Below are 25,539 nucleotides of genomic sequence, written 5' to 3' on the forward strand. Positions count from 1 at the left end.
TAGGGCTTCACCGTAGATAAGATCATAAAAGTTGTTCGTCTTCTGTTCACTGCAATGTGAAATGTAGCCCCTTGGACAGCTGGCATCGCTACAGCTATTCGACGTTTGTTGTGAGTCTGTAAACATGGCTTCAAAGTTAGAATTTTTCTTCAACTCTTTTTTCTTTTTTGTACTCGTATATATAAACTTGCTTCGACTAGAGTGTGGGGTGAGCAAGGGGCACAGTGCATGCTATTAATTGTGTGTTGATGGGTAGACGAAATATGCTGCAGGCGACTTCATATCCACAATCACAGGTACTGCCATCCACCTCTACATGTAGGAACATCCAGACAGCAAGAAAGAATAGAGGATGTGGTCACACTCTAAAATAAAAAATTCTTTCTTAGCTTTCCATTCTACTTTATCTATTTTTGTACTCTGGAGGCGACAACTTAAGAAGCTTCATCTTTTTCGTACTTTTCATTAATTTTGTAGCTGTTGGAAGACTAATTCCATTAACTAAATTATTCAAAAATTTCATACGCAAATCTGCTGCACAGTAGAAACTACTAACAATCTTGTTCACTTATGATGGTTTGTAAGTGAAAGGTATTGTGAGTGGTAATTAATTTGTCGTGCGCACACCCAGTTCATTGGTTGCCTATTGAAAGTAATTTAAGAGTAACCTTTGAGTAAGAACAGCAAAGTTAGTTACTTGCAAAATTAGTGGTAGCACATGAATTCTCTGTATATGACAAGTTCGATGGCTAAATTTCTTTGATGTACTAAAAGTTCATTAAAGTGCAAGCCGGCGGCCTGTGCCTCATTGAGTACCGTACACCCGTTCTCGTCAGGTCACCGAGTTTGAAGAACGTCGGGCATGGCCAGTACTTGGATGGATGCTGTCGGCTAGTTTCCCTTCGCCTTTACGGCAAAGTGCAGGAGGGCTAGTCGCGTCAGCTTGCTCATCACCAGTTTTCGCGCCAGTCTCCAGGATTAAACACCAAACCTCCCTGCAGTGCGCCACCAGCTGATGGCATGCGACACTGCTGATGGTGATCCGACCTTCGGATTGCGACCTTAGGCTCGGCGGTCCCTTGTTTCACGCGTGCATGCGTGTCCGAAAGAACATTGCAGCGCACTCCTTACAAACACAGCCACTGCAACGTCGTATTTATCCGACGATGCCAGGCTATGGACACTCTATTAAATGTGTTTCCTGTACTGGCATTAAAGTAAGTTTACGAGTGCAGGCTAATGACACATGGACGACGCCGTATGAAGGTTTGGGTATGGCCGTGAAGCGTGCCCGGATAGCAGAAACGATTACGGTGTCCACTCCCGATAAGCGGGAAACACTGGTTCGATTCCAGGTCTAGCACACATTTTCGACGTCGTTATTACATTATGCAGTTGAAGGTCATCTACATCTACATGTATATTCTGAAAATCACATTTTAGTGCCTGGCAAAGGGTTCATCGAACCACCTCCACCAATTCTCTATTATTCCTATCTCTTATAGCGAAGTACGAGCTCTGATTTTCCTTATTTTATCGTGGTGATCGTTCCTTCCTATTTAGGAAGGTATCAACAAAATATATTGGTATTCGGAGGAGAAAGTTGGTGATTGGAATTTCGTGAGAACATTCCGTCGCAACGAAAAACGCCTTTCATTTAATGATTTCCAGCCCAAATCCTGTATCATTTATATGACACACTGTCCCATATTTCGCGATAGTACAAAACGTGCTACCTTTCTTTGAATTTTTTCGATGTACTCCGTCAATACTATCGGGTAAGGATTCCCCACCGCACAGCAGTATTCTAAAAGAGGACGGGCAAGAGTATTGTAGGCAGTCTCCTTCGTAGGTCTGTTACATTTTCTAAGTGTCCTGCAAATAAATCGCAGCCTTTGGTTACCCTTTCCCACAACATTTTTTGTGTGTTCTTTCCAATTTAAGTTGTTCGTAATTGTAATACCTAGGTATTTAGTTGAATTTACGGCTTTTAGATTATAGTGATTTATCGTGTAACCGAAGTTGATAGAGTTCCATTTAGCACTCATGTGGATGACCTCACACTTTTCGTTATTTAGGGTCAGCTGCCACTTTTCGCACCATTCAGATATTTTTTCTAAATCGTTTAGCAGTTTGTTTTGATCTTCTGATGACTTTATTAGTCGATAAACGACAGCGTCATCCGCAAAAAACCTAAGACGGCTGCGCAGATTGTCTCCCAAATCGTTTATATAGATGAGGAACAGCAAAGGGCCTACAACACTACCTTGGGGAACGCCAGAAATCACTTGTGTTTTACTCGATGACTTTCCGTCAATTACTACGAACTATGACGTCTCTGACAGGAAATCGCAAATCCAGTCACATAACTGAGACGATGTTCCATAAGCACGCAATTGTGAATACATTTCCCCTATCCTTACTGGACTAATGCATAGACAGTAAATTTCTGTCTAAAACGTATTCTAATCAGCACGTGGCATAAAAGTTCTTGATATACGAACTTACAAATTGCAATGTGTCTGAAGCCAGATGTTAGTACGATAAAAGGTTTCCCAATAGATGTTTCTCGCACCCTTCAAAGACTACACAAATATCTTGTGGAGACGGGGTCTTTTGAGAAAAGTTAATTTCACTGGGTAAGACCAAATGCTTTTAGAACACATGACTTAGATTTTACTGAACTTTTAATTTTCTATGGAACGGTGACTCAAGCATCGTACAATGAATCTTTAAAGGTACTTTTAAATGTTTTGCTGGAAGACTTTACATTACTACTACATGTGGCTCGTGCGTGATGGAGCACCACCTCAGTTTGCTCTGCGAGCAAGAACAATTTTAAGTCGGCGTTTCCTAAATAAATGGACAGATCGTGTGGCATCAACAACTTGGCCTTCTCAGGCTCCTGAGCTAAGTCCGATGGATTTTTATTTTTCGAGACGTTTAAAAGGCATAGTGTTTTCAAGCCCTAACGTTAATGTAGTCAGTCTTCGTTTGCGTGTCGAAGAAAGGTATCAGCAGATACAGCTGACACCTCTATTTCGGGAGTGAATAATAAAATACATGATGCGTTTAGAAGCTTCTGTGCTTGTGTTAGAGCTGATGGTACGACATTCTTAGCATTCCATTTACCCAGCAGAAGAAATTTGAAGAGAAAAAACCTTTAGAACCTAATTAGAAATTTGAAAATGAAGGGATAGGAACAAAGCAAACATGTAACAACAAAAGAGTGTCCCTAAACAAGAAAATAAAAAAATGACCGTATGAAGGTTTTTGCTTCTTTTTAAATCCTCTGTCCATTCCCCAGAAGTTCCCCGCATATTAGTTAACACCCTGTAAGCACGATACATACAAACACTCAGTGGAATAGAAGTTGCTGTGATTATTGCAACAACGAAAGACGACAGCATTGCGCACAATCAAAGCAAAGTATCCTAGGCAAAGTACACGAGATGAATGTAGATATATAAAACGTGCAAACGAAAAAATGTTGTGTGTCATTGTGAAACAGGTGTACTGGGAGTTTGTTATTTGCATTTCTGGAATCTGTGCACACTTCGGACGTCTCAGACGCTAGGCGGCAATTTTGAATCGCTTATTAGTCGTGCTCAGTCTTTGGTCAGAGTAGCTCTGTAGCTGGAAGATGTGTTTGTTTTGTCATTGGTGCTGGCAGCGAGGAGCGTGGGCGTAATGTCGTGAGTAGTAGCAGTAGTGAGAAAGACGCCGAGCAGGGGACTCGTGGCAATGTAGACGTAAAGTTAAGTGCATCTGTATTTACATAAAATGATTTGTACTTGTATACTGTAAAACGGGGGAGAAGGAGCTGAATAGAGATGTAGAATGAAAAGAGTATGAAGATAAATGAAGTTAAGATTTTACACTACTGTCCATTAAAATTGCTACACCAAGAAGAAATGTAGATGATAAACGGGTATTCATTGGACAAACATATCATACTGGAGCTGACATGTGATTACATTTTCACGCAATTCGGGTGCATAGATCCTGAGAAATCAGTACTCCGAACAATCACCTCTGGCCATAATAACGGCCTTGATACGCCTGGGAATTGAGTGAAACAGAGCTTGGATGGCGTGTAGAGATACAGCTGCGCATGCAGCTTGAACATGATACCACAATTCATCAAGAGTAGTGACTGGCGTATTGTGACTAGCCAGTTGTTCGGCCACCATTGACCAGACGTTTTCAATTGGTGAGAGATCTGGAGAAAGTGATGGCCAGGGCAGCAGTCGAACATTTTCTGTATCCAGGTAGGCCCGTACAGGATCTGCAACATGCGTTCGTGAATTATCCTGCTGAAATGTAGGGTTTCGCAGGGATCGAGTGAAATGTAACGTCCACTGATCAAAGTGCCGTCAATGCGTACAAGAGGTGACCGAAACGTGTAACCAGTGGCACCCCATACTATCACGCCGGGTGATACGGCAATATGGCGATGACGAATACACGCTTCCAGTGTGAGTTCACCACGATGTCGCCAAACACGGATCGACCATCATGATGCTGTAGATAGAATCTGGAGTCACCCGAAAAAATGACGTTTTGCCATTCGTGCCCCCCAGGTTCGTAGTAGAGGTCACCATCGTAGGCCCTCCTGTCTGTGATGCAGCGTCAAGGGTAACCGCACCCATGGTCTCCGAGCTGATAGTACGTGCTGCTGCCAACGTCGTCGAACTGTTCGTGCACATGTTGTATTGCAAACGTCCCCATCTCTTGACATTGGGATCGAGACGTGGCTGCATGATCCGTTACAGCCATGCGCATAAGATGCCTGTCATCTCCACTGCTAGTGATACGAGGGCATTGGGATCCAGCACGGCGTTTCGTATTACCCTCCTCAACCCACCGATTCCATATTCTGCTAACAGTCATTAGATCTCGACCAACGCGAGTAGCAATGTCGCTATATGATAAACCGAAACCGCGATAGGCTACAATTTGACCTTTATCAAAGTCGGAAACGTGATGGTACGAATTTTTCTTCCTTACACGAGGGTTCACAACAACGTTTCACCAGGCAACGCCGTCAACTGCTGTTTGTGTATGAGAAATCGGTTGGAAACTTTCCTCATGTCAGCACGTTGTAGGTGTTGCCACCGGCGAAAACCTTAGGTCTTTGATTGAAGACAGTAATTTTCATTTTAAGATATTTTTCATATTTATTAATTATTTGTCTAACATTTGTGAGAGTAAGAATTTGGTATAAATGATGCAGTTTGTCGATGTTAATGTGTGTTATAACATGAGTTTCATACTGGAAATATTATATCAAATCATTTAAAAACAGTTTGTTAAAGGAATATTTCTCTTAAGGGTACTGTCCACATCCTCGATTCAAGCCTTTTTGTAATTTTAACGAGTATCTTACTCAGTTACGTGTATAAACAGTTTAGTTGTTGTCTGGTGCATTACACCTAGCTCTCTGCAACGGGAGTCAGAAATTTGCACCTGGCGCACAGAGAGCGATAAGCACCGTGTTTCCACGCAGTTACCATTACGTGGTAAGTTATTTTCATTTCAGAATCAGTTTTATAGGAAAATTGTCAACGCACAGGGACCGTTCAATGAATAGCATTTTTAGGCAGATCATTAACGCAAAGGGATCACTTTGTTTAATTAAAGAGATTTCCAGTACAATTCAGGATTTTCAGTTCGCACATTTTGTTAGAAAGATTATAGAACAGGACCAAATTCATGTCGTATTCTTGCAGGCAAATATATATGGATTCTCTCGCAGTTGGAAATGCGCGTCACCCAGAGCTAAACAACGAAGTTATCAACCAAGCCAATCAAAAATCAAATCAAACGAAAAGAAATTAGTAAAGAAAACTTTTGATTGCAGTGTACTATGCTGTAACTCCAATACCTGCGTGTAGAAGAGAACATGAAAGTAACATACGGGCCAAAAATCGTAAACAAGAAAAAAGTAATTTTGAACATGAGAACTGTTTATGATATCGTCAAACTTATTTGTAAGAGAAACGAGAAGTTTTACAGTGACATCTGTAGATGCTTTTAAATAAATCACAATGTGTGTGGTCTAACGGACTTTACAGAGTCGCAAAAGGCCGACAGCGGAAGAGAGGCCTTAAAAAATGTAATTCAAAAAAATGCAAGGGTAGCTGTTGTAAATTCAGTGTAATTCGTCGAACAAGAAAGAAACGTTTCTGGGTGTTTACAGTTTCCTGTTCCCGATTTAATCGAGCTGTGAACACGTCCGTGACAGCTGGATTTCCGTGACCGTTGGCTGCCCTGCTTTTTCTCTATGGCACGCGATTAAAACGTTCGCATGTTCTCTGAAAAGCGCTCGGTCGGTGCCTGCGCGTGTCGTTTGCGGCATCTGCCAATAAAATTAATTAATGCGGACCGCACTCACTTTATCTGTCGGTTTTTTAATTACGACGTTCCAGTGAAAATAACACCGGTTTACAATTGAACGCGCACAGAAGATTTGCATGAACGAAGAAAATTCAGCGCAATGGATACGTTACACACCGTTGGGCCACTCGTAAGAAAGCAACGCCATGTTTCTGACAGTAGCAGTCTGTCTCCCTCGCATTCTTTTACGGTGAACTGCCACATTGAACGATCTGTAGTTGAGTGATACGTGTTCCACCAGAATCAAGTACAGCGAGTGGACTACCATTAGCTTCTAGACCCAGACAATTTCTCCTTTGCCAGCTACAATACGCTGATTATTTACAAAACAAAAAGTCAATTTTGATGTCTGAAAACATTGCCCATACCACTGTAGGGCAATCAGTCACACTTAAGTCCACTGACACATAGCTGTCATCAGAAATAATTAATGATAACGTTTGAGACAGCATTACGTCGCTATTACCCCTGCAAATTTACATCTACAGACCGTGATGTAGTTTCATAACCTATTATCGAAGCAAAACAGCTTACAACACATGCCAACAAACTTTCTGACTAACCAAAATATACATCAAGCCCACTCCACGTTTTTCTTGTGGGTAAGACATATTTATGACAAAGACATGACATTAAATGACGGTTTTGGAAAGTAACAATATCCGACATCTGCTGCAGGACAAAATTTAATGTTATAAACTTAGCAACTGGAGCCCAAAGGCACTAGCTGCATTGATTATACTAAAATTTAAAACATAATATATCAAATTTTCCATAATTTCAGAAGTGTGATAGACTCGCAAAATCACAGACAGGTTTTGGAATCAGCACTAAATGTCTTGTAGGATGCCTTTCAACATTTGGTAATTTTTTTTTTTTCATTTTCTTTTAAGGTGGCAGATAAGTTTATGGAAATAATAGTTTACGAAAGTATTGTTTCTACCATATTAATACACATTCAAACAAATTTAACACGAAACAAGAAGTTTTTAAAATGAATACTAATATAAATTAAAAGAACACTAGCCTCCAGGCAGCTTAAGCACGTTATTAGACTTCCATCGTTTTTGTGACCTTACACTGGCCGGCCAAGGTGGCCGAGCGGTTCTAGTCGCTGCAGTCTGGAACCGCGCGACAGCTTCGTCGCAGGTTCGAATCCTGCCTCGGGCATGGATGTGTGTGATGTCCTTATGAAACGTCCCCTTTGCAAAATTATACATGACTGTGCTTAAGCTGACACACAATATTTTTTTAGCGCAACGCAGTCTGACTTTCAAAAATCCCTGCAAAAGAATGGCCCTGACTAACGTTAACCTATACGTTTCACATATCATCTACCTCACAAAAATCTTGGTTACTCAAACTACTGCAATACAGCGAGCACCACTACTGCCAGCTAAATAAATGATTCAAATTATGGAAGGCACTAACTACTGATGGGTATAGTTAGCAAATGAAAGATTTTAATAGAGAACAAACAATGTATTTACCTTAATAGTCATATATAGGAGTTCATGACAGCCATTCTTACAAATTTCAAAACTCCGCCATCTCTCTCCCCCCACGTCCACCACTGCTGGCGGCTCACCTCCAACTGCGCAACGCTACGCGCCGCTAACAGCCAACTGCCCAACGCTATAGCGGCAGACAACAATGCAAACCAGCCACAGACTGCACACGGCACAGCCAGTGATTTTTCATACAGAGCGCTACGTGGCGGCGGCGTTACCAATAAGAAAAACCTAAACAGGCTACTTACACTTGAACTACTTAAACCTAAGTAACCTAAGTTCTAGGGGACTGATGACCTAAGATGTTAAGTCCCACAGTGGTCACCGAGCCATTTTTTGACCTTACACTACATAAAGGGACGAGGAGAGGGACGTCTTTAAATAGATTTTAGGATCATGGTAAAGATCACTTCAGAGCGTATTCATGTTACGGAGTTCACGTAGGTCCGCAATACTTTTAATTCTTGTGAATGCCATCCAGATGTAGGTTTGCAACATGCCAGAAACGCATACGATGTATGCTGTCACTGGGAGCATCATTTATGCCTTTTTTTAACAAAGTAAATAATCTGCTATGAAGACATGTTTCGATTTATCAGTATTTATGTGGCACATAGTTACAAAACCCTGATACAAGTAAAGGTAACGACTACTCTGAAGTGGATGGCAGAGGATACTTATCACTGTATACCTTCGTACGATCCCAAGTTTCTCTTAACTTATCTTCGCGGACGTTACGTGAGATGTACATTGGCGGCAGTACAAGTGTCCTGTAGACAGCCGCAAATCCCGATTCTCTAATCTTCCTCAATACTGAAACTTCCTGGCAGATTAAAACTGTGTGCCCGACCGAGACTCGAACTCGGGACCTTTGCCTTTCGCGGGCAAGTGCTCTACCATCTGAGCTACCGAAGCACGACTCACGCCCGGTACTCACAGCTTTACTTCTGCCAGTATCTCGTCTCCTACCTTCCAAACTTCACAGAAGCTCTTCTGCGAACCTTGCAGAACTAGCACTCCTGAAAGAAAGGATATAGTGGAGACATGGCTTAGCCACAGCCTGGGGGATGTTTCCAGAATGAGATTTTCACTCTGCAGCGGAGTGTGCGCTGATATCAGCGAGCAGCACTCAAGAATGGGTCGCACAAGTGTTCTTTATGCGGTCTTCTTTACAGATGAGCTACTCTTTCCTACCATTATTCAATTCGACTGAAATCCATCATTTGCCTTCCCAACAACTGACTTTATGTTCTAGTTCCGTTTCTTTTCGCTTTGAAACGTTACGACTGGATATTTAATGGACTGTATCAAGCAGCACACCACTAATATTGTACTCGAATATTTCCTACACATATTAGCATATGGCAAGTCCAGTATCGTGATAAAATGGTTTTGAGAGGCACGATAACAAACTCTCGTTAATGGCTCTGCCACCAAATTCGCCTGATCTGAACTGAGTGGAACACATGTGGGATGCTATAGGGCACCGGCTCCTTGACAGTAACCACCGGCACATAATTTATAGACTATATGAAATGTGTGTTCACATCTGGTGCCACACCACTCAGTATTGGTGCTTTATTACGTTTGACAGGCGGACCAATACGCCATTAAGCAGTCGGACAGAACATTTTGGCTCATCAGTGCGTTTCCTATACATGACAATTTTTACAGGCAGTCGATGACGGGGAAAATCTATAGAGTTTTTGTACTCGAAATGTTATATACAGTCTATTAAATCAGTCAACTACTGGTACATTAGTTGTGTTTGTTGTGACTCACGAACGACAGAGATACTTGCTGTTGCAGCACGTGAACCACTTTCGGTCAGAAACATGTAAAGCTGGAAGTCAACTGCGGCAGTTACAGTAGCAAGTAAGCACGGGTGCTATATTTTACAAAATATATCACTGCCGCCGAAATGCTGTGACGCGAGCTGGCATGACAGAGTGTGTAAACTGTTGACGCAGCAGTACCCAAGCGGTAGATGCCAAAATGCTTTCCACACCAGCGGCTGCTGAAATGTTTCGTACATGTGCAGCATGGCCTAGCGCAGCTCAAACAACCGCAACTCAAAAGCGTACTAACTTCTAGTCATTTATACTAAAGTCACTCCTGTTACTGTCGCAGTTCTATCTCCGTAGGTCTGTGATGCTTGGTGGCCATCTGGAATGCTGTTCGTGGATCAGAGTTCGATTCTACGTCAGGGCAGTCCGCCCTGAAACCGCGTGTCCCCGGAGTCGGCACCTCAACGGTCCCGCAGTGCCTCTGGGGAGCTACTCACTGGCCATACACTATAGCACAGTAGGTCACCGCCATTACGTTACCGGCTGCTGTATTACGGACAGCAGGGGCTGCGCGGTGTCACTGTTGATATTTTAAAAAATTGCGGTTTATTGATATTTGAAGAGGTACCATTACCAATCCTCGACATAGCGAAAAATTATCGATATATTGACGGAAAGAATGTCTAGGGACCGGCCTATAAAAATATCGGCTGCACGTTGTCAACACACTGCCGATTTTAGAGCTGTATAATTAAGTATTGACTTATTTTTTGATCTTCTGTAGATCAAAGAGCTGGCACCAGCTTATCCTCCTTAGAGCAACGAGCGAAAGCAAACCGATGAGAGTTCACGCTTGGGGTTGTTGGGTTGTTTTTGGGGAAGGAGACCAGACAGCGAGGTCATCGGTCTCATCGGATTAGGGAAGGACGGGGAAGGACGTCGGCCGTGCCCTTTCAGAGGAACCATCCCGCCATTTGCCTGGAGTGATTTAGGGAAATCACGGATAACCTAAATCAGGATGACCGGACGCGTGATTTAACCGACGTCCTCCCGAAGGCGAGTCCAGTGTCTAACCACTGCGCCACCTCACTCGGTTTTCACGCTTGGCGGTAATAGCTTTGCTACCAGTGGTAACTGCACGTAAGTCGCGCAGTCCAAGATGTCAGATGGATCCTACATTCGGTTTCATCACATGTCGGATTTGTCCGGAACACTTCATGTCGACTTCCCTGTTTTTGTGTTTTTGCCAAAGTCAGTGACCTAGCAGTTGTATTGTCAAAACAGCGTGGTGAAGCTGAACGTTGGAATTTCTGCTGGGTCCGACTAGTGCGAATTACGTCAGCCTGTCTCGTCACACGTCTCCATCCAAAGCAAAGACCAATCTCGTCATTTACATTTTTGTCCATTATTTACACATTATTAACAACTGATTTTGAAGAATGCCGATATGAAAAATTAGCACTCTAGTTGCGTTGAGAGTAGGTTATTAACGCAGCTGGTGTGCTATTTCTTCACATTATAAATTTTTGTTATTCCATTCACCCCCCCCCCCCCCCCCCCCCCCGCCTCCTGCGCAATCGGACTACATATTTTGTGCCAAATATACTTGCATATTATGCCGGTTTACGTTACCGCTGTTGGTGAATGATGCTTCGTCGCTAAACACACTACTGACCATTAAAATTCCTACACCAAGAAGAAATGCAGATGATAAACGGGTATTCATTGGACAAATATATTGTACTAGAACTGATATGTGATTACATTTTCACGCAGTTTGGGTGCATAGATCCTGACAAATCAGTACCCAGAACAACCACCTCTGGTCATAATTACGGCCTTGATATGGCTGGGCAAGGAGTCAGAGCGAGCTTTGATGGCATGTACAGGTACAGCTGCCCATGCAGCTTCAACACGATACCACAGTTCATCAAGAGTAGTGACTGGCGTATTGTGACGAGCCAGTTGCTCGGCCACCATTGACCAGACGTTTTCAGTTGGTGAGAGATCTAGTCGTGCATTATCCTGCTGAAAGGTAGGGCTTCGCAGGAATCGAATGAAGGGTAGAGCCACGGGTCGTAACACATCTAAAATTCAACGTCCACTGTTCAAAGTGCCGTCAGTGCGAACGAGAGGTCTAAGACGGATAGGCATGAACATCTGAGTATCATACCGAAAAGTTAAATTAAGTGATTACCTTTTAGTTTGTTTGACGATGTGGAGTATCATGCGGTAATTCATTTTTGGCAGCTCTGGTACAGGTGGTAGTTCCAAGGCAGACTTCAGTTATTCGAAAGTTTTCAAATGATAAATGTTGTAATAGATGATAAAAATGTATACTGTAGCTATGTAACGTCACTATTGACGGTATTTACCTGCTAACACAAGATGTTTTGTCATTTAAGAGAGAATTAGAAGAGCAGAAAATGCAACATCAAGGAACTCACTCAAGCTATCTTTTAAGGAGCTCAAAATCTTCCTATACCCTGTTTGTATGTTGCTGAGATAACATTTCTCATAAACTGAACTGTAGGTACCGAATACTCTCGACTGAAACTGTAGACAGACAGAATACGTTATATTAAGACGGTAAAAGTACTTCGCATTTCAAACACGCACTCAAAATGCAACTGTTGAATGCCTTTTAGATAAACATTTACTCGGATAAACTGCTTGAAGCTGTAAAACGAAGTAAATACATGTTATATCAATATGAAAAAGTACATCTGTAAGCGATTAGTCGGCATTTCGTGATTTTACTTTTCTTTCATTGTCTTATGTCATATGGACACATCAGTATTTAGTTAACAGTGTATTTTAAAAACTGGAAAACTACTGATATTTGTATTATCCATATATCAGTGAAACCAAAAAAATATGCATACACTGTATGAATCACACACACAGTATGACGAGTTGGCCCATACAGCACAGACATTTCGTACATAAAGTCTGAAGTGGACACCGATCGTATTATCATGGCATTAAATTAGATCACAACAACAGTCGTCCACTCGGTGCGACTTAAAAGCGAGCAATAGAAAGAGTTAGTGTGATTATTATATAAAGGATGTGCATAAAGTTCGGGAACATTTTCAATTATTTATTGCACAAGAACTAAACATTGTACAGATGTGATTCATATTGCATTCTGAAGGGAAACTCTGAAAGCTATTTTTTCTTTTTTCTTTTTTTTTACAAACATTCGCTCCCATCCTCATTCAATTGTTGCAACTGCTAAAAAAACTCAAAACGCTTGTCTTGACGTCGTCATTGAGCTTCTGCACCAGCTCCAACACGAATGGTTTCATAGACAGCTTCTGTCGAAGGACTTCCCACACTGTCATTGGGGCCATTTAGAGTTCACGGGATGCACGACGCACCGATTTCTTTGGATTCCATATAAACGTCTCTAGTACGCACTCCACATTCACTTCACTCACACTGGGATGTCCGCTTCTCTTTGCCGGACACAAGCAACCCGTCGCAACGAATTTGTTGTGCCAGTAGTAAATAGCTTTCTTTGTTGGTGGCTTATTACCGTACTTAGTTCTAAACATGCATTGAGCAGCTGTAACACACTTGTTTTTGTCGTACTCACCAAACACACAGAAAGCTCGCTCCGCACATGAACTCGCCATGTTTGCGACTAGCGCTGACATCGGCAAATTACCAAACTACGCTGTGGCGATGTACATGAAAAAAAACTTTCAGGGTTTACCTTCAAAATGACATATGTATGACATCTGTGCAAAGTTTGCTTTTTATGCAATAAATAACTGAAAGAGTTTCCATACTTTATGTACACCCTGTACTTAGGCTCCCTTCATTGCCGGAATCGTACGCTCTTCTCACCTGTACGTCTTTGTGTGTCAAAACACGCTCAGCGGAAGAGAAGTGGTACCCACCTGAAAAGCGAAAGAGATACAATGTTAGTGAGGAACTGCATTTACTGATGCACGTCTAGGAACTACACTGCTTGCCGTTACAACTGCAACACTAGCAAGTACGGCAAACAATGAAATTTTGATCATAGTGCAAGTACAGTATAGTAGAATGGCTATATGATTAAATTTGTAGGTGATCTGGGAGTATAAATGGAGAGAATACTAGTAACAGCTGATGTCCAAATTACCATCTGTGCGCACCAAAGATGATTCAGTTGTGTACACTATGACATCATGATGTCTCCATCGCTGGCGTGCACAAGTAAACAGACCAGGTGTAGGGAAAAAACAAAAGTTCATTGAACACAATCTCCATGAAAATATTCCCTACAATGAAGCAAAAGAAAGAGTGGTTCTTCAGTGAATGAAACAAAATGGATGCTAATCCTTCATAAACAGAAACAAAATAAATGATGGTTCATTAAATAAAAGAGCCACTTAAAGTACCAGAATCACAAAGTAAATACGAGAGTAAGTTCCGATCGCTCGCGAAATGGAAAGCTCAGTGTAAATCCGATGAAACTTTGCACAGATGTGTTGGGCAGTGGCTCTGGTACGCCGGCCAATAGGTCACGTCGCTATTTTCACATCTGAGCGCACACAGAGCAGTAAAGATGCCTAGAAAACAGCGTCTCTCACCAAGTACGAGGGGCTGGTGAGGAATTTCGCCTGACGTTATGCAACGCACACAACCTAACTGCCATGCGTTTTCTTCTGCAACACAATTCTCAGCCGCATTCTGCAGCGGCAATGAAGATGCTCCTGCAGCGTTTTCGATGCGGATCTGTAGACCAGTGTATAGTTGTGGCGGAGAGCACAGACGGCTTCCTTTATGACGATTGTATTGGAAAGTTGGTGCATTATGTTGTAGCTGTGTCCCTGTAGAGATGTAACTGGTAGTTGAAGCTAACTTTGCAACTTTGATTTTCACAGCGATTTCCATTTGACGGCCGATCGGAACTTACTTCCCAAATACCCTTATTAATAAGTTCTGCGATACTTGAAATTGTTATGCACACTTCAGTGAACATAGTCTTAGGTTCAAAACACTGAATTACTGTACTATAATCACACACTCTTTAATGAACAGTCTTGAAGACGTATTGACTTTAGTTTGAAACAGAAAAAAAGCTTCTCATGACACATTTCAGTCAAGAGGAATAAATATTTAACAACTCTTAGGGGTAAGGCAGGAGTAGGTTCAATAATGAATAGGAAAATAGGAGTGCGGGTAAGCTACTACAAACAACACAGTGAACGCATTATTGTGGTCAAGATAGATATGAAGCCCACGCCTACCACAGTAGTACAAGTTTATATGCCAATTAGCTCTGCAGATGACGAAGAGATAGATGAAATGTATGATGAGATAAAAGAAATTATTCAGATAGTGAAGGGGGGACGAAAATTTAATAGTCATCGGTGAATGGAACTCGGTAGTTGGAAATAGGAGAGAAGGAAACGTAGTAGAGGATGGGAGTAAGGAATGAAAGAGGAAGCCGCCTGGTATAATTTTGCACAGAGCGTAACTTAATCATAGCTAACACTTGGTTCAAGAATAATAAAAGAAGGTTGTATACATGGAAGAAGCCTGGAGATACTGGAAGCAAAATAACTGATGATGGTAGAAGTAGAGAGGATATAAAATGTAGATTGGCAATGACATGGAAAGCGTTTCTGAAGAAGAGAAATTTGTTAACATCGAGTGTCAAGAAGTCATTTTTGAAAGTATGTGTATGGAGTGTAGCCATGTACGGAAGTGAAACGTGGACGATAAATAGACAAGAAAAGAATAGAAGCTTTCGAAATGTGGTGCTACAGAAGAATACCGAAGATTAGATGAGTAGATAACATTACTAATGAGGAAGTACTGAATAGAACACGAGAGAAGAGAAATTTGTGGCACAACTTGACTAGAAGAAGGGATCGTTTGGTAGGACATATTCTGAGGCATCAAGGGATCACAAGTTTAGCATTGGAGGGCAGCGTGGAGGGTAAAAATCGTAGAGGGAGACCAAGAGACGAATACACGAAACAGATTCAGAAGGATGTAGGTTGCAGCAGGTACTGGGACATGAAGAACCTTTCACAGGATAGAGTAGCATGGAGAGCTGCATCAAACCACTCTCTGGACTGAAGATTTCGGATTTGTCAGTAACCGATATCGTCACTGTGTACACCGCCTGGTGGCCTGGCTGGAGCACTTCAGATCCCCTCTGTTGGTCTGACAGTTTTCCGGGGTTGTGAAGTGCTGCCTGTGTGGTGTGAACTGTAGGGGCTGAACTTGCTGCAACCCGCATGAAGGATAAGTTGTGCGCGGTGCCATCGGCTCCTAATACCGAGGACTCCACGGCACACCACGTCATACTAAGCGCTGGTCCGTTTGACGATGATGAATGCAGTGTCAATATTTATTCTCCTTGGAACCTGAACACACCCAAATGTCTATGTGCAGAATCGGGTCTTTTCTCAAAAGACATTGCATCTAGTGTTGCTGTTGGGTGCAACACAATCGACGTTCCCCTCTTTGTTGCAGCGCCAAGGCAAGCGATAATAACAGCCACCATGCTGACATTCCGTGGTTCTCCACACGCGATCGCACTGTCTTGCCGCGTACATGTCTGGTTCCTGACCCATGGCAGCTGACACAGCTATGCGATCCTGCACGGCCGAGCTAACAGTTCATATGTCCTCTCGGGTTCCAGTCGTGTGGGACCGTTGAAATCCTACACGAATTAGAGTATGGTCCACCAGAACTCATCACTTACAAATTGACATGCCAGCTATAGGATCCTGTTCCAAATGAGCGGCATTATCGAAAAGCAGTCTCTACAGGGCACGGATTCTACCGCTGTCGAATTGCGGCACGTGTTGTAGGCGTTCCTACTCTCTACACCAGGTGGAAACCATTTTCTCAGAGAAAAACCAACATTCAAAGGCGATTTCTGACTGTGAAACACACTTTCTAACCTTCTCTGTATACACAGTCTAGATGGAGTTAATGCTACCTAATTGCTGCGTTCGCGCTTAAACGTAAATGATTTGCATATTCGAGTATGCAATACGCTTCACGCCCATTTGTCGTTTCTTACAAGCGGCCTTCATACTCTCGCAATTTTGATGGCCACCAGCGCGTATGAGATTTCTGCAGCGATGCTCTTAGTCGAGACGAATTTATTCAACAGACTGATGAGTAACATAATTCAGGAGACGGATGAGCTTGTTCATTACATAGCTTCTCAAATCTCGAAATCAAACTGGATATAGATACTGACATTTTCCTTTCCATGTTAATTTTCGTGCAGTATTTACTCTTTATTACAACAAAATGCCACATGCGCATGAACAGGATGTTGGAAAAAGAGCTAGTGTTGGTTGATATTTACCACTGAGCAGCAGATTTTTTTGTCACATACCGAACTCGCGAAGCTACATACACCTAAATTTCCTCTTGAGTGCATTATCGGAAGACATCGAAGAATGATTTTCGTATTGTGAATCGGTAAATTCAGATGGAGTTTTCGCTCTAAATAGACTTTGAATTTCTCTAGATGGTTTGCATTAAGGAATTTTTCGAACTTCTCGGCATTCTATGATACATGACATTCAAAAACTGGTTTTACACTTACTAGCCAAAACATTATTAGCACCTCCTCAATATCGCGCTGGTGCACTTTTGGAACTCAACACAGGCGCGATTCTGTGTGTTATGTATTCTACAATCGCTTGTTTCCAGAGGTATCTGGCAACGCCATGTCCACTTTCCGGTCACTCAATTCCCGCAGATTACGTGCTGCGCCGGACTGCCTCCTGATAACATCGCAGATGTGTTCCGTCACGTCCATATCAAGCGAATTTGGGTGCCAAGAAATCAATGTGAGTTAACTATCGTGCTCCTCAAGCTAATGTATCTTTGTAACTTCAACAGTTATCCTACTGAAAGATGTTATGACCCTTGGGGAGGATACCAGCCATGAAGAGATGCAAATGGCCCGCGATAATCTTGCCATAGTTCACTATTGTCATGCTACCTTCGATTAATATCACACATCCAACGGAAACCAAAGTAAACGCCCTCCACAGGTTAATATTGCCTCCACCGACGTGCGTTCATGGCCCGGTTCTTGTTTCGAGCAATAGTTTGCTTGGATGGCAGAACATCTGGACATTACCACTGATCTGGTGTAACAAGAAAGGCTTTTCATCTGACCAGGGGACGTTTCCATTGCTACACGGTCCAAACTCTTTGATCCCGTACCCATAGCAGTCGTAACTGACGATGTCGTTGAGTCAACATGGGAACACACACAAGGCGTCGTCTGCACGGATCCCCATGTTCAACAATATGCCCTGCACGGTGTGCTCCGAAACACACGTGCTTGCACCTGCGCGTGGTCTGTCACCAGATCTGCAACAGACCGCCACGTAGCCTCCTATATAGAGGGTGCAAACTTAAGACTACGACGTTCGCTGATGACGCAAAGCCTTCCAACACCTTGTCGCCTACTTGTGTTTGACCATCCTTCAACCACCTTACATAGATGTTCATGACAGCAGCAAGTGGACTGCGGACCAGCTACAACGCGGTTGCACGATGCTCGCTTCCGCGCGCCGGGCCATAACAATCAGACCAAGTGTCTTAAGTCAGTGGATTTCTCTATTTTCGGTCCAAGTTGCCGCTAGAATATCATTCCCCATTTTTGTCCGCCCCGCTTATAGACCTGCTGGTTATAATTAAAGTGCAGCTATTCACACAGCGCTGTAGTTATCGTATGGCAGCGGAACTTGGTAGCTATTCCGACGCGTTAAAGCGCAACTTATCTACACCTGAAGAAAAATGGTTTCCATTTTGGTCATCAGGTGAGAATCTGGCGCTGTGAATGCTCGAAAGACATATGGAAATGTTTCCATACGTAATGGATCGGGACATGGGCAGTGAAGTGAAAGAAGTGTGACACATGTATCACTGATTTTATTATTAACAGTCGCTTACAAAATTTCCGTAGTAAGAGACCGAAGACGTCGAGATGATTCTACCTACCTAAAATGATGTGATCAATAGTTGCTCGCAGCACTTCCCGTGGAATCTGAGCAAAGTGTTTCCGTATACTTAGCATTCAGATCAGGCAGAGACTGAACATTCCCCTAGTAAATGTATTCTTTTGGTACCTCCAGAGCTAAATGACACTTGGATTCAGATCCAATCATCTTGCAGGGTACGCATCTCGATAATCACCGAAGATAACACTTCCGCGGAAGCTGGATAAAGCAGATCTTTCACTGGGCGAGCGGCATGAGGTGTTGCCACATCTGGGTTTCGAAAAAGACGAACGTTGGAAACCAAGCTTGCTCTATTCGTCCACGAGACTCAGAGGGCCATAGACACGGGTTACCAGGTGGATGCCGTGTTTCTTGACTTCCGAAAGGCGTTTGATACGGATCCCCACAATCGTTTAATGAACAAAGGAAGAGCATATGGACTATCAGACCAATTGTGTGATTGGATAAAAGAGTTCCTAGGTAATAGAACATATCAAATCATGTCATGTCATTCTCAATGGAGAGAAGTCTTCCGAAGTAAGAGTGATTTCAGGTGTGCCGCAGGGGAGTGTCGTAGGACCGTCACTATTCCCAATACATATAAAAGACCTAGTGGATAACATTGGAAGTTCACTGAGGCTTTTTGCGTATGATGCTGTAGTATATCGAGAGGTTGTAACAATGGAAAATTGTACTGAAATGCAGGAGGATCTGCAACGAATCGACGCATGGTGCACGGAATGGCAAATAAAGATCCCTTATCATTTAGCTACAATATAGCATGTCAGCAACTGGAAGCAGTTAATTCCGTAAATTACCTGGGAGTAGGCATTAGGAGTGATCTAAAATGGAATGACCATATAAAATTAATCGTCGCTAAAGCAGATGCCAGACAGTTTCATTGGAAGAATCCTAAGGAAAACAAAGTAGGTTACAATACACTTGTTCGCCCACTGCTTGAACACTGCTCACCGGTGTGGGATCCGTACCAGATAGGGTTGATAGAAGAGATAGAGAAGATCCAACGGAGAGCAGCGCGCTTCGTTACAGGATCATTTAGTAATCGCGAAAGCGTTACGGAGATGATAGATAGACTCCAGTGGAAGACTTTGCAAGAGAGACGCTCAGTAGCTCGGTACGGGATTTTGTTGAAGTTTCGAGAACACACCTTCACCGACGAGTCAAGCAGAATATTGCTCCCTCATACGGACACCTCGCGAAGAGACCATGAGGAAAAAATCAGAGAGATTAGAGTCCACTCAGAAGCATACCGACAATCCTCCTTTGCACGAACAATACGAGACTAGAATAGAAGAGAGAACCGATAGAGGTACTCAAGGTACGCTCTGCAACACACAGTCAGGTGGCTTGCGGAGTATAAATGGAGATGTAGATGTAGAAAACAGTGGTTTCGACGCAGTTGTTCCCTTCCAAAGCAGGAATCAGGTGCTGTGGAAGGTGGTCTCAATACGTGCAGACATGGTAAACCTGACATGCACTCTGGGAATAGAGGTTCGTGTAAAACCACATCATAAAGTCACATGCGGTGAATGCAATGTGCTCTTAATGCACATCACGTCTTCTATTAGTGTCCAAAATTCGGCAGTTTTATGTCTTTACTGCACCCTGCAGTGTAAAATATGCGTCATCGGTCCATGTAATATTTCTCGGTCACACAGCATCAACTTCGATCCGTGCCAGAAATTGAAGAGCAGATTCAGAACGCTACTATACGTCATCAGGTCTCAGTTGCTCTACCATTTGGATCTTGTATGGATAACAGAGTAAAGTAGGCCGCAAAACCGTCCCTACTGTTGCCCACGGGATGCGCTATTCTCGTGACACTGAACGAGCTGTAGCGCTACCCGAGGCACGTGATGCACGGTCTCTTCCAGCAACTGCAACCTTGTCAGGAACTGCCACCGCGCGCACCTTACTCTTCCAGTCGCCACCCAAGCCAACTCGTGTTTTCGAATTTCTTTATCATCATCTTTGAAACATTTAATGACGACGAGCCTCTCCGCAGCCTTTCAGTCGTCGACACTCTCTCAATGCAGCACTGTAACTGCTGCCGTCCACATCAGTTTTACTAACGGTGTACATTATCCCCCCCCCCTCAATAACGAAACTGTTTGTTGACGTTACGGCGTCTCATATGACATACTGGATGTCATACCGACATAAAAACAGTGTACAGCGTTAGATTAGAACCTGGTGAGCACAAGAGGAACTAATTTTTTCGGCTTAAATCGGTTCCGCATTAACATATTAGCATATCTACCAAGTTTCGCCGCGATCCGGGAATTACATAGCATAATAGACATCCGTGAGGAGGTGCGCTTTGAGTGTAACTGCCCAGCATTTTCCCTGGCGCGTAAGGTGCCCGCACCTAGTCTCGGCTCGACAGTGGTCGTAATATATTGGCACGCCGACGTGCTCTGTATGACAAATCAGCTCCACTGGAGATGATAAACTGAATGCAACACTCGCAAACAATCGGCGATATAATTGTCTCAGATTTTTCTTTTATATAATTGTACCTTTCCTCTGAATGCACGAAGCATACTGGCTAATTTTAAATGTTCATGATGCGTCCTCGGAGAGAGAAATTCCACGAATTCGTAATCATATATTCTCACCCAGTAAATGGGTGGCAAAGCGTTGTGTTTATTGCAACGTAACCTTCCAGTACTGGTGGTGGTATAAGGCCACCTATGTGGGTGGAATACCGTCGCTTTGACATGTCCTACCGCTCCTGCAAGCTACCGTCTGTAGTAAATGGTTTCTTAAATTCGTGTGGTCCACGAAATTACTGCCCCCTGCGGGTTCGGGGGTTAGAATAGGCCCGCGGTATTATTGCCTGTCGTAAGAGGCGACTAAAAGGAGTCTCAAAGGTTTCGGCCTTATATGATGGTCCCCTGTTGGGTTTGACCTCCATCTCTCAAAATTTTCCGAAGAGCGAGCCGATTGGGGAAGGGCGCCTTACTTGGTGCATTGTGTCCATCTTGCGATCAGACCTGTCGCCAGCTTATACATCGTTGAATTGCAGTCCTGCCCGCTCTCCATCTCTTGGGCATGACTCTGTTTCTGCGTGAAGATTACACCTTGCACTGTGCAGTGCCTCTTTCTGCACCGACGGCGACCATGGACCACATCCAGCACTGTAGCCAGTCCGTTGTGGTGGGGCCGCCATGTACCCTATTGGTTGTAGCCCCCTGACAACACAGGGATCGCTCTACTGATGCCTGCCCCGTTAACTCCCCACGTATGCCAAGGAGTAGATGCCTATCCTCCTGGGGTATCGGGACTCCCGGCAACGGCCATCCTGCCAGGTGGCTCTTGCCGTGGCTGGGTGGCGCCCGTGGGGAAGGGCCCTTGGTCGGAGTAGGTGGCATCAGGGCGGATGACCCGCAATGAAGCGTGGTACATCGTCTCTCGCTGGTGGCCAGCCGCCAGCAGTCTCTAAGCGTTCTCGGGCTCAGTTTAACGCTCAGAAGTACGATCCGAAAACGTTCCCCTCCCTGGCCACACCGTGGGAGGAACGTAAGTCTCAGGATGGCAGTAGCAGTTATTCGCCCCGCTTCTTAGTTTGTACGAGGGTTGATGGGGAGTCTTTTTTCTCCACAAAGCCTCAGTTCTTCGTCGAGCATTTAGAGAACAAGTTTGGGGAGGTGGAGGGCTTGTCAAAAATGCGCTCTGGGTCAGTCCTGATACAAACGGTATCCTCTGCCCAGACACGACGGTTACTCGCTTGTGGCAAGTTGGGGGATGTTGCCGTTACGATGACACCCAATAATAGATTAAATATGGTCCAGGGAGTTATTTACCATAGGGATCTTCTATTGCAGTCTGATGAAGAGCTGCGCGCCAATTTAGAGCGCCGAGGTGTACATTTCGTCCGGCGCGTTCATAGGGGTCCGAAGGAAAATCAGATTGCTAGCGGTACCTTCATCTTGGCCTTCGAAGGGGATACATTACCGGAAAAGGTCAAGGTGATGGTCTACCGATGTGACGTTAAGCCCTATATCCCTCCCCCGATGCTGTGCTTTAAGTGCTGGAAGCTCGGCCATATGTCTTCTCGCTGCACTTCCAGCCTCGCATGTCGAGATTGCGGACGCCCATCACATCCCAATACTCCATGTGCCCCGCCTCCCATCTGTGTCAACTGCGGGGAGCACCATTCACCTTGCTCGCCAGACTGAAGAATTTTCCAGAAAGAGCGTAAAATCATGGAATACAAGACCCTGGGCCGACTAACCTATACTGAGGCCAAAAGGAAGTAAGACCGACTCCATCCTGTGAGAATGACATCTTCCTACGCTGCTGCTACAACACCTGTGCTAGCCCCGTCTGTTTCTCCAATTGTGGCCGGATCGACGAGTAGTACAACTCCTCCTGCCCCCTCACCAGTGGGGGGCTCTACCCACCGGGTTGCTCCTGCGCCACCTACGTCAGGAGCAACACCATCCCACCCATCGGGGACGTCCGTCCCCACTTCTAAGCCGGAGAAGTGTCCAACTTCTTCGGCTTCTCACGCTCGCAGGGGTCCTTTGGGTCCCTCCCTTTCCAGGTTTCCGCCAGCGAGAAGGCTGACGACCGACAGTGGCGTAAGTGCCCGCAATCCGCTGGTCGTAGGGCTTCACGATCCTCCTCCGTCCTGGAGACTGAATCGGTGAAGCCCTCCCAGCCAGTGCAACCCAAGGAACGGCGTGAGAAACCCAAGAAGAGCTCTCAGCCCAAGAAACTCGCGGTGGCAGCCATCCCACCGCAACCTTCCAGCTCTGCGTCTGAGGATGCGGTGGAGATTCTGGCGTCCGCTGAGGACCTCGATCTCGCCGGTCCATCAGACGCCATGGAAAGCACTATCACAGGTGCTAAATCGGAGGCAGCAGGTGACCCAGCGGCGTAATCTCCCTTCCCCTTCCCAGTCCCGTCACGCCTTTCTCAGCCATGGAAAACACCATACTCCAGTGGAACTGTAGCGGTTTCTTCCACCATCTAGCTGAGCTCCGCCAACTTATCAGCCTTCACCCTTTCCTCTGCATTGCTCTGCAGGAAACTTTGTTTCCGGCAATGCGAACCCCCGCCCTCCGTGGCTACCGGGGTTATTATAAGAACCGGGCAGCTTATGAAAAGGTGTCTGGTGGCGTCTGCATATATGTCCTGAACTCTCTTCACAGAGAGTCTATACCTCTCCAAACACCTTCAGAGGCTGTCGCTGTTCGGGTGTGGACGCCACAGGCTGTTACCGTCTGCAGTCTTAACCTTCCACCGGATGGTGATGTCGCGCAGCATATCCTGGCTGCTATGACAGCCCAATTACCGCTACCTTTCTTGTTACTGGGCGACTTTAACGCCCATAACCATCTGTGGGGTGGGTCGGTGGCAACAGGTTGAGGCGCCATCGTTGAGCATTTATTGGCGCAGCTCGATCTCTCGATATTAAATGGTGGTGCCTTCACACACTTGAGTGTGGCGCATGGCACATACTCCGCCATTGACCTATCGATCTGTAGCCCTAGCCTCTTACCGTCTGTCCAATGGAGAGTGCATGACGACCTTTGTGGTAGTGACCACTTTCCGATCTTTCTGTCACTACCACAGCGTCACTTTTCTGGGCGCCCCAGCAGATGTGCTCTGAATAAGGCTGACTGGGACTTGTTCTCCTCCACTGCTGCTATTGAGCCTCTCTCTAACGATGACATTGATGCAGTGGTTCAATCGGTCACCACCGGCACGGTTACTGCCACCGAATCTGCCATTCCCCTTTCTTCTGGGTCCCCTCGGCGGCGGACTGTGCCTTGGTGGTCGCCTGAGATCGCTGAAGCGATTAAAGCTCGCCGGCGGGCGCTCTAGCGTTACAAGCGACATCCCTCAATCGAACACCTTATCGCCTGAAAACGGCTGCGTGCGCGAGCCCGCCGCATTATCCGCCAACGCAAGCAGGAGTGCTGGGAGCGGTATGTGTCCACCATTGCCCTCCTTGTCACTCCATCGCAGGTCTGGGCCAAGATTCGCCGCCTCTATGGCTATCGGACCCCTGTCAGCGTCCCTGCGCTCTCACTGAATGGAGCAGTCTATACTGACTCCGACGTCATTGCAAACCTCTTGGCAGAGCACTTTGCTCTGAATTCCGCTTCTGCCAACTACCCCTTGGGCTTCCGCTCCATTAAAGAGCGGATAGAAAGTCGGAGTTTTTCTTTTCGCACCCACCATCCTGAATTGTACAATGTTCCATTCAGTGAGTGGGAATTCTGCAGTGCCCTCGCCGCTTGTCCTGATACCGCTCCTGGCCCAGAAAGCATCCACTCTCAGATGCTGAAACACCTTTCAGTGGACTGCCAGCGACGCCTCCTCGACCTTTACAACCGCATTTGGGTCGAGGGTGAGTTTCCGTCGCAATGGCGGGAAAGTCTTTTTGTCCCCATTCTGAAACTGGGGAAGAACCCTTTGGAGGTGGACAGGTACCGTCCCATTAGCCTCACCAACGTTCTTTGCAAGTTGCTTGAACGGATGGTGAGCCGGCGCTTGAATTGGGTACTGGAGTCTCGGGGCCTTCTGGATCCGTCTCAGGGTGGGTTCCGTAAAGGCCGCTCCGCCGCCGACAATCTGGTGAGCCTGGAGTCGGCCATCCATACTGCCTTTGCCCGCCGTCAGCGTCTGGTTGCTGTCTTTTTCGACATGCGGAAGGCGTATGATACGACATGGCGTCATCACATCCTTTCTATGCTTCATGGATGGGGCCTTCGGGACCCTCTGCCGATCTATATCCCCAATTTTCTGTCGTATCGTACCTTCCGCGTGCACGTCGCGGCCTCATATACACTCCTGGAAATGTAAAAAAAGAACACATTG

The sequence above is a fragment of the Schistocerca gregaria genome, chromosome 8 (assembly GCF_023897955.1).
Source record: "Schistocerca gregaria isolate iqSchGreg1 chromosome 8, iqSchGreg1.2, whole genome shotgun sequence".
Taxonomy (NCBI): domain Eukaryota; kingdom Metazoa; phylum Arthropoda; class Insecta; order Orthoptera; family Acrididae; genus Schistocerca; species Schistocerca gregaria.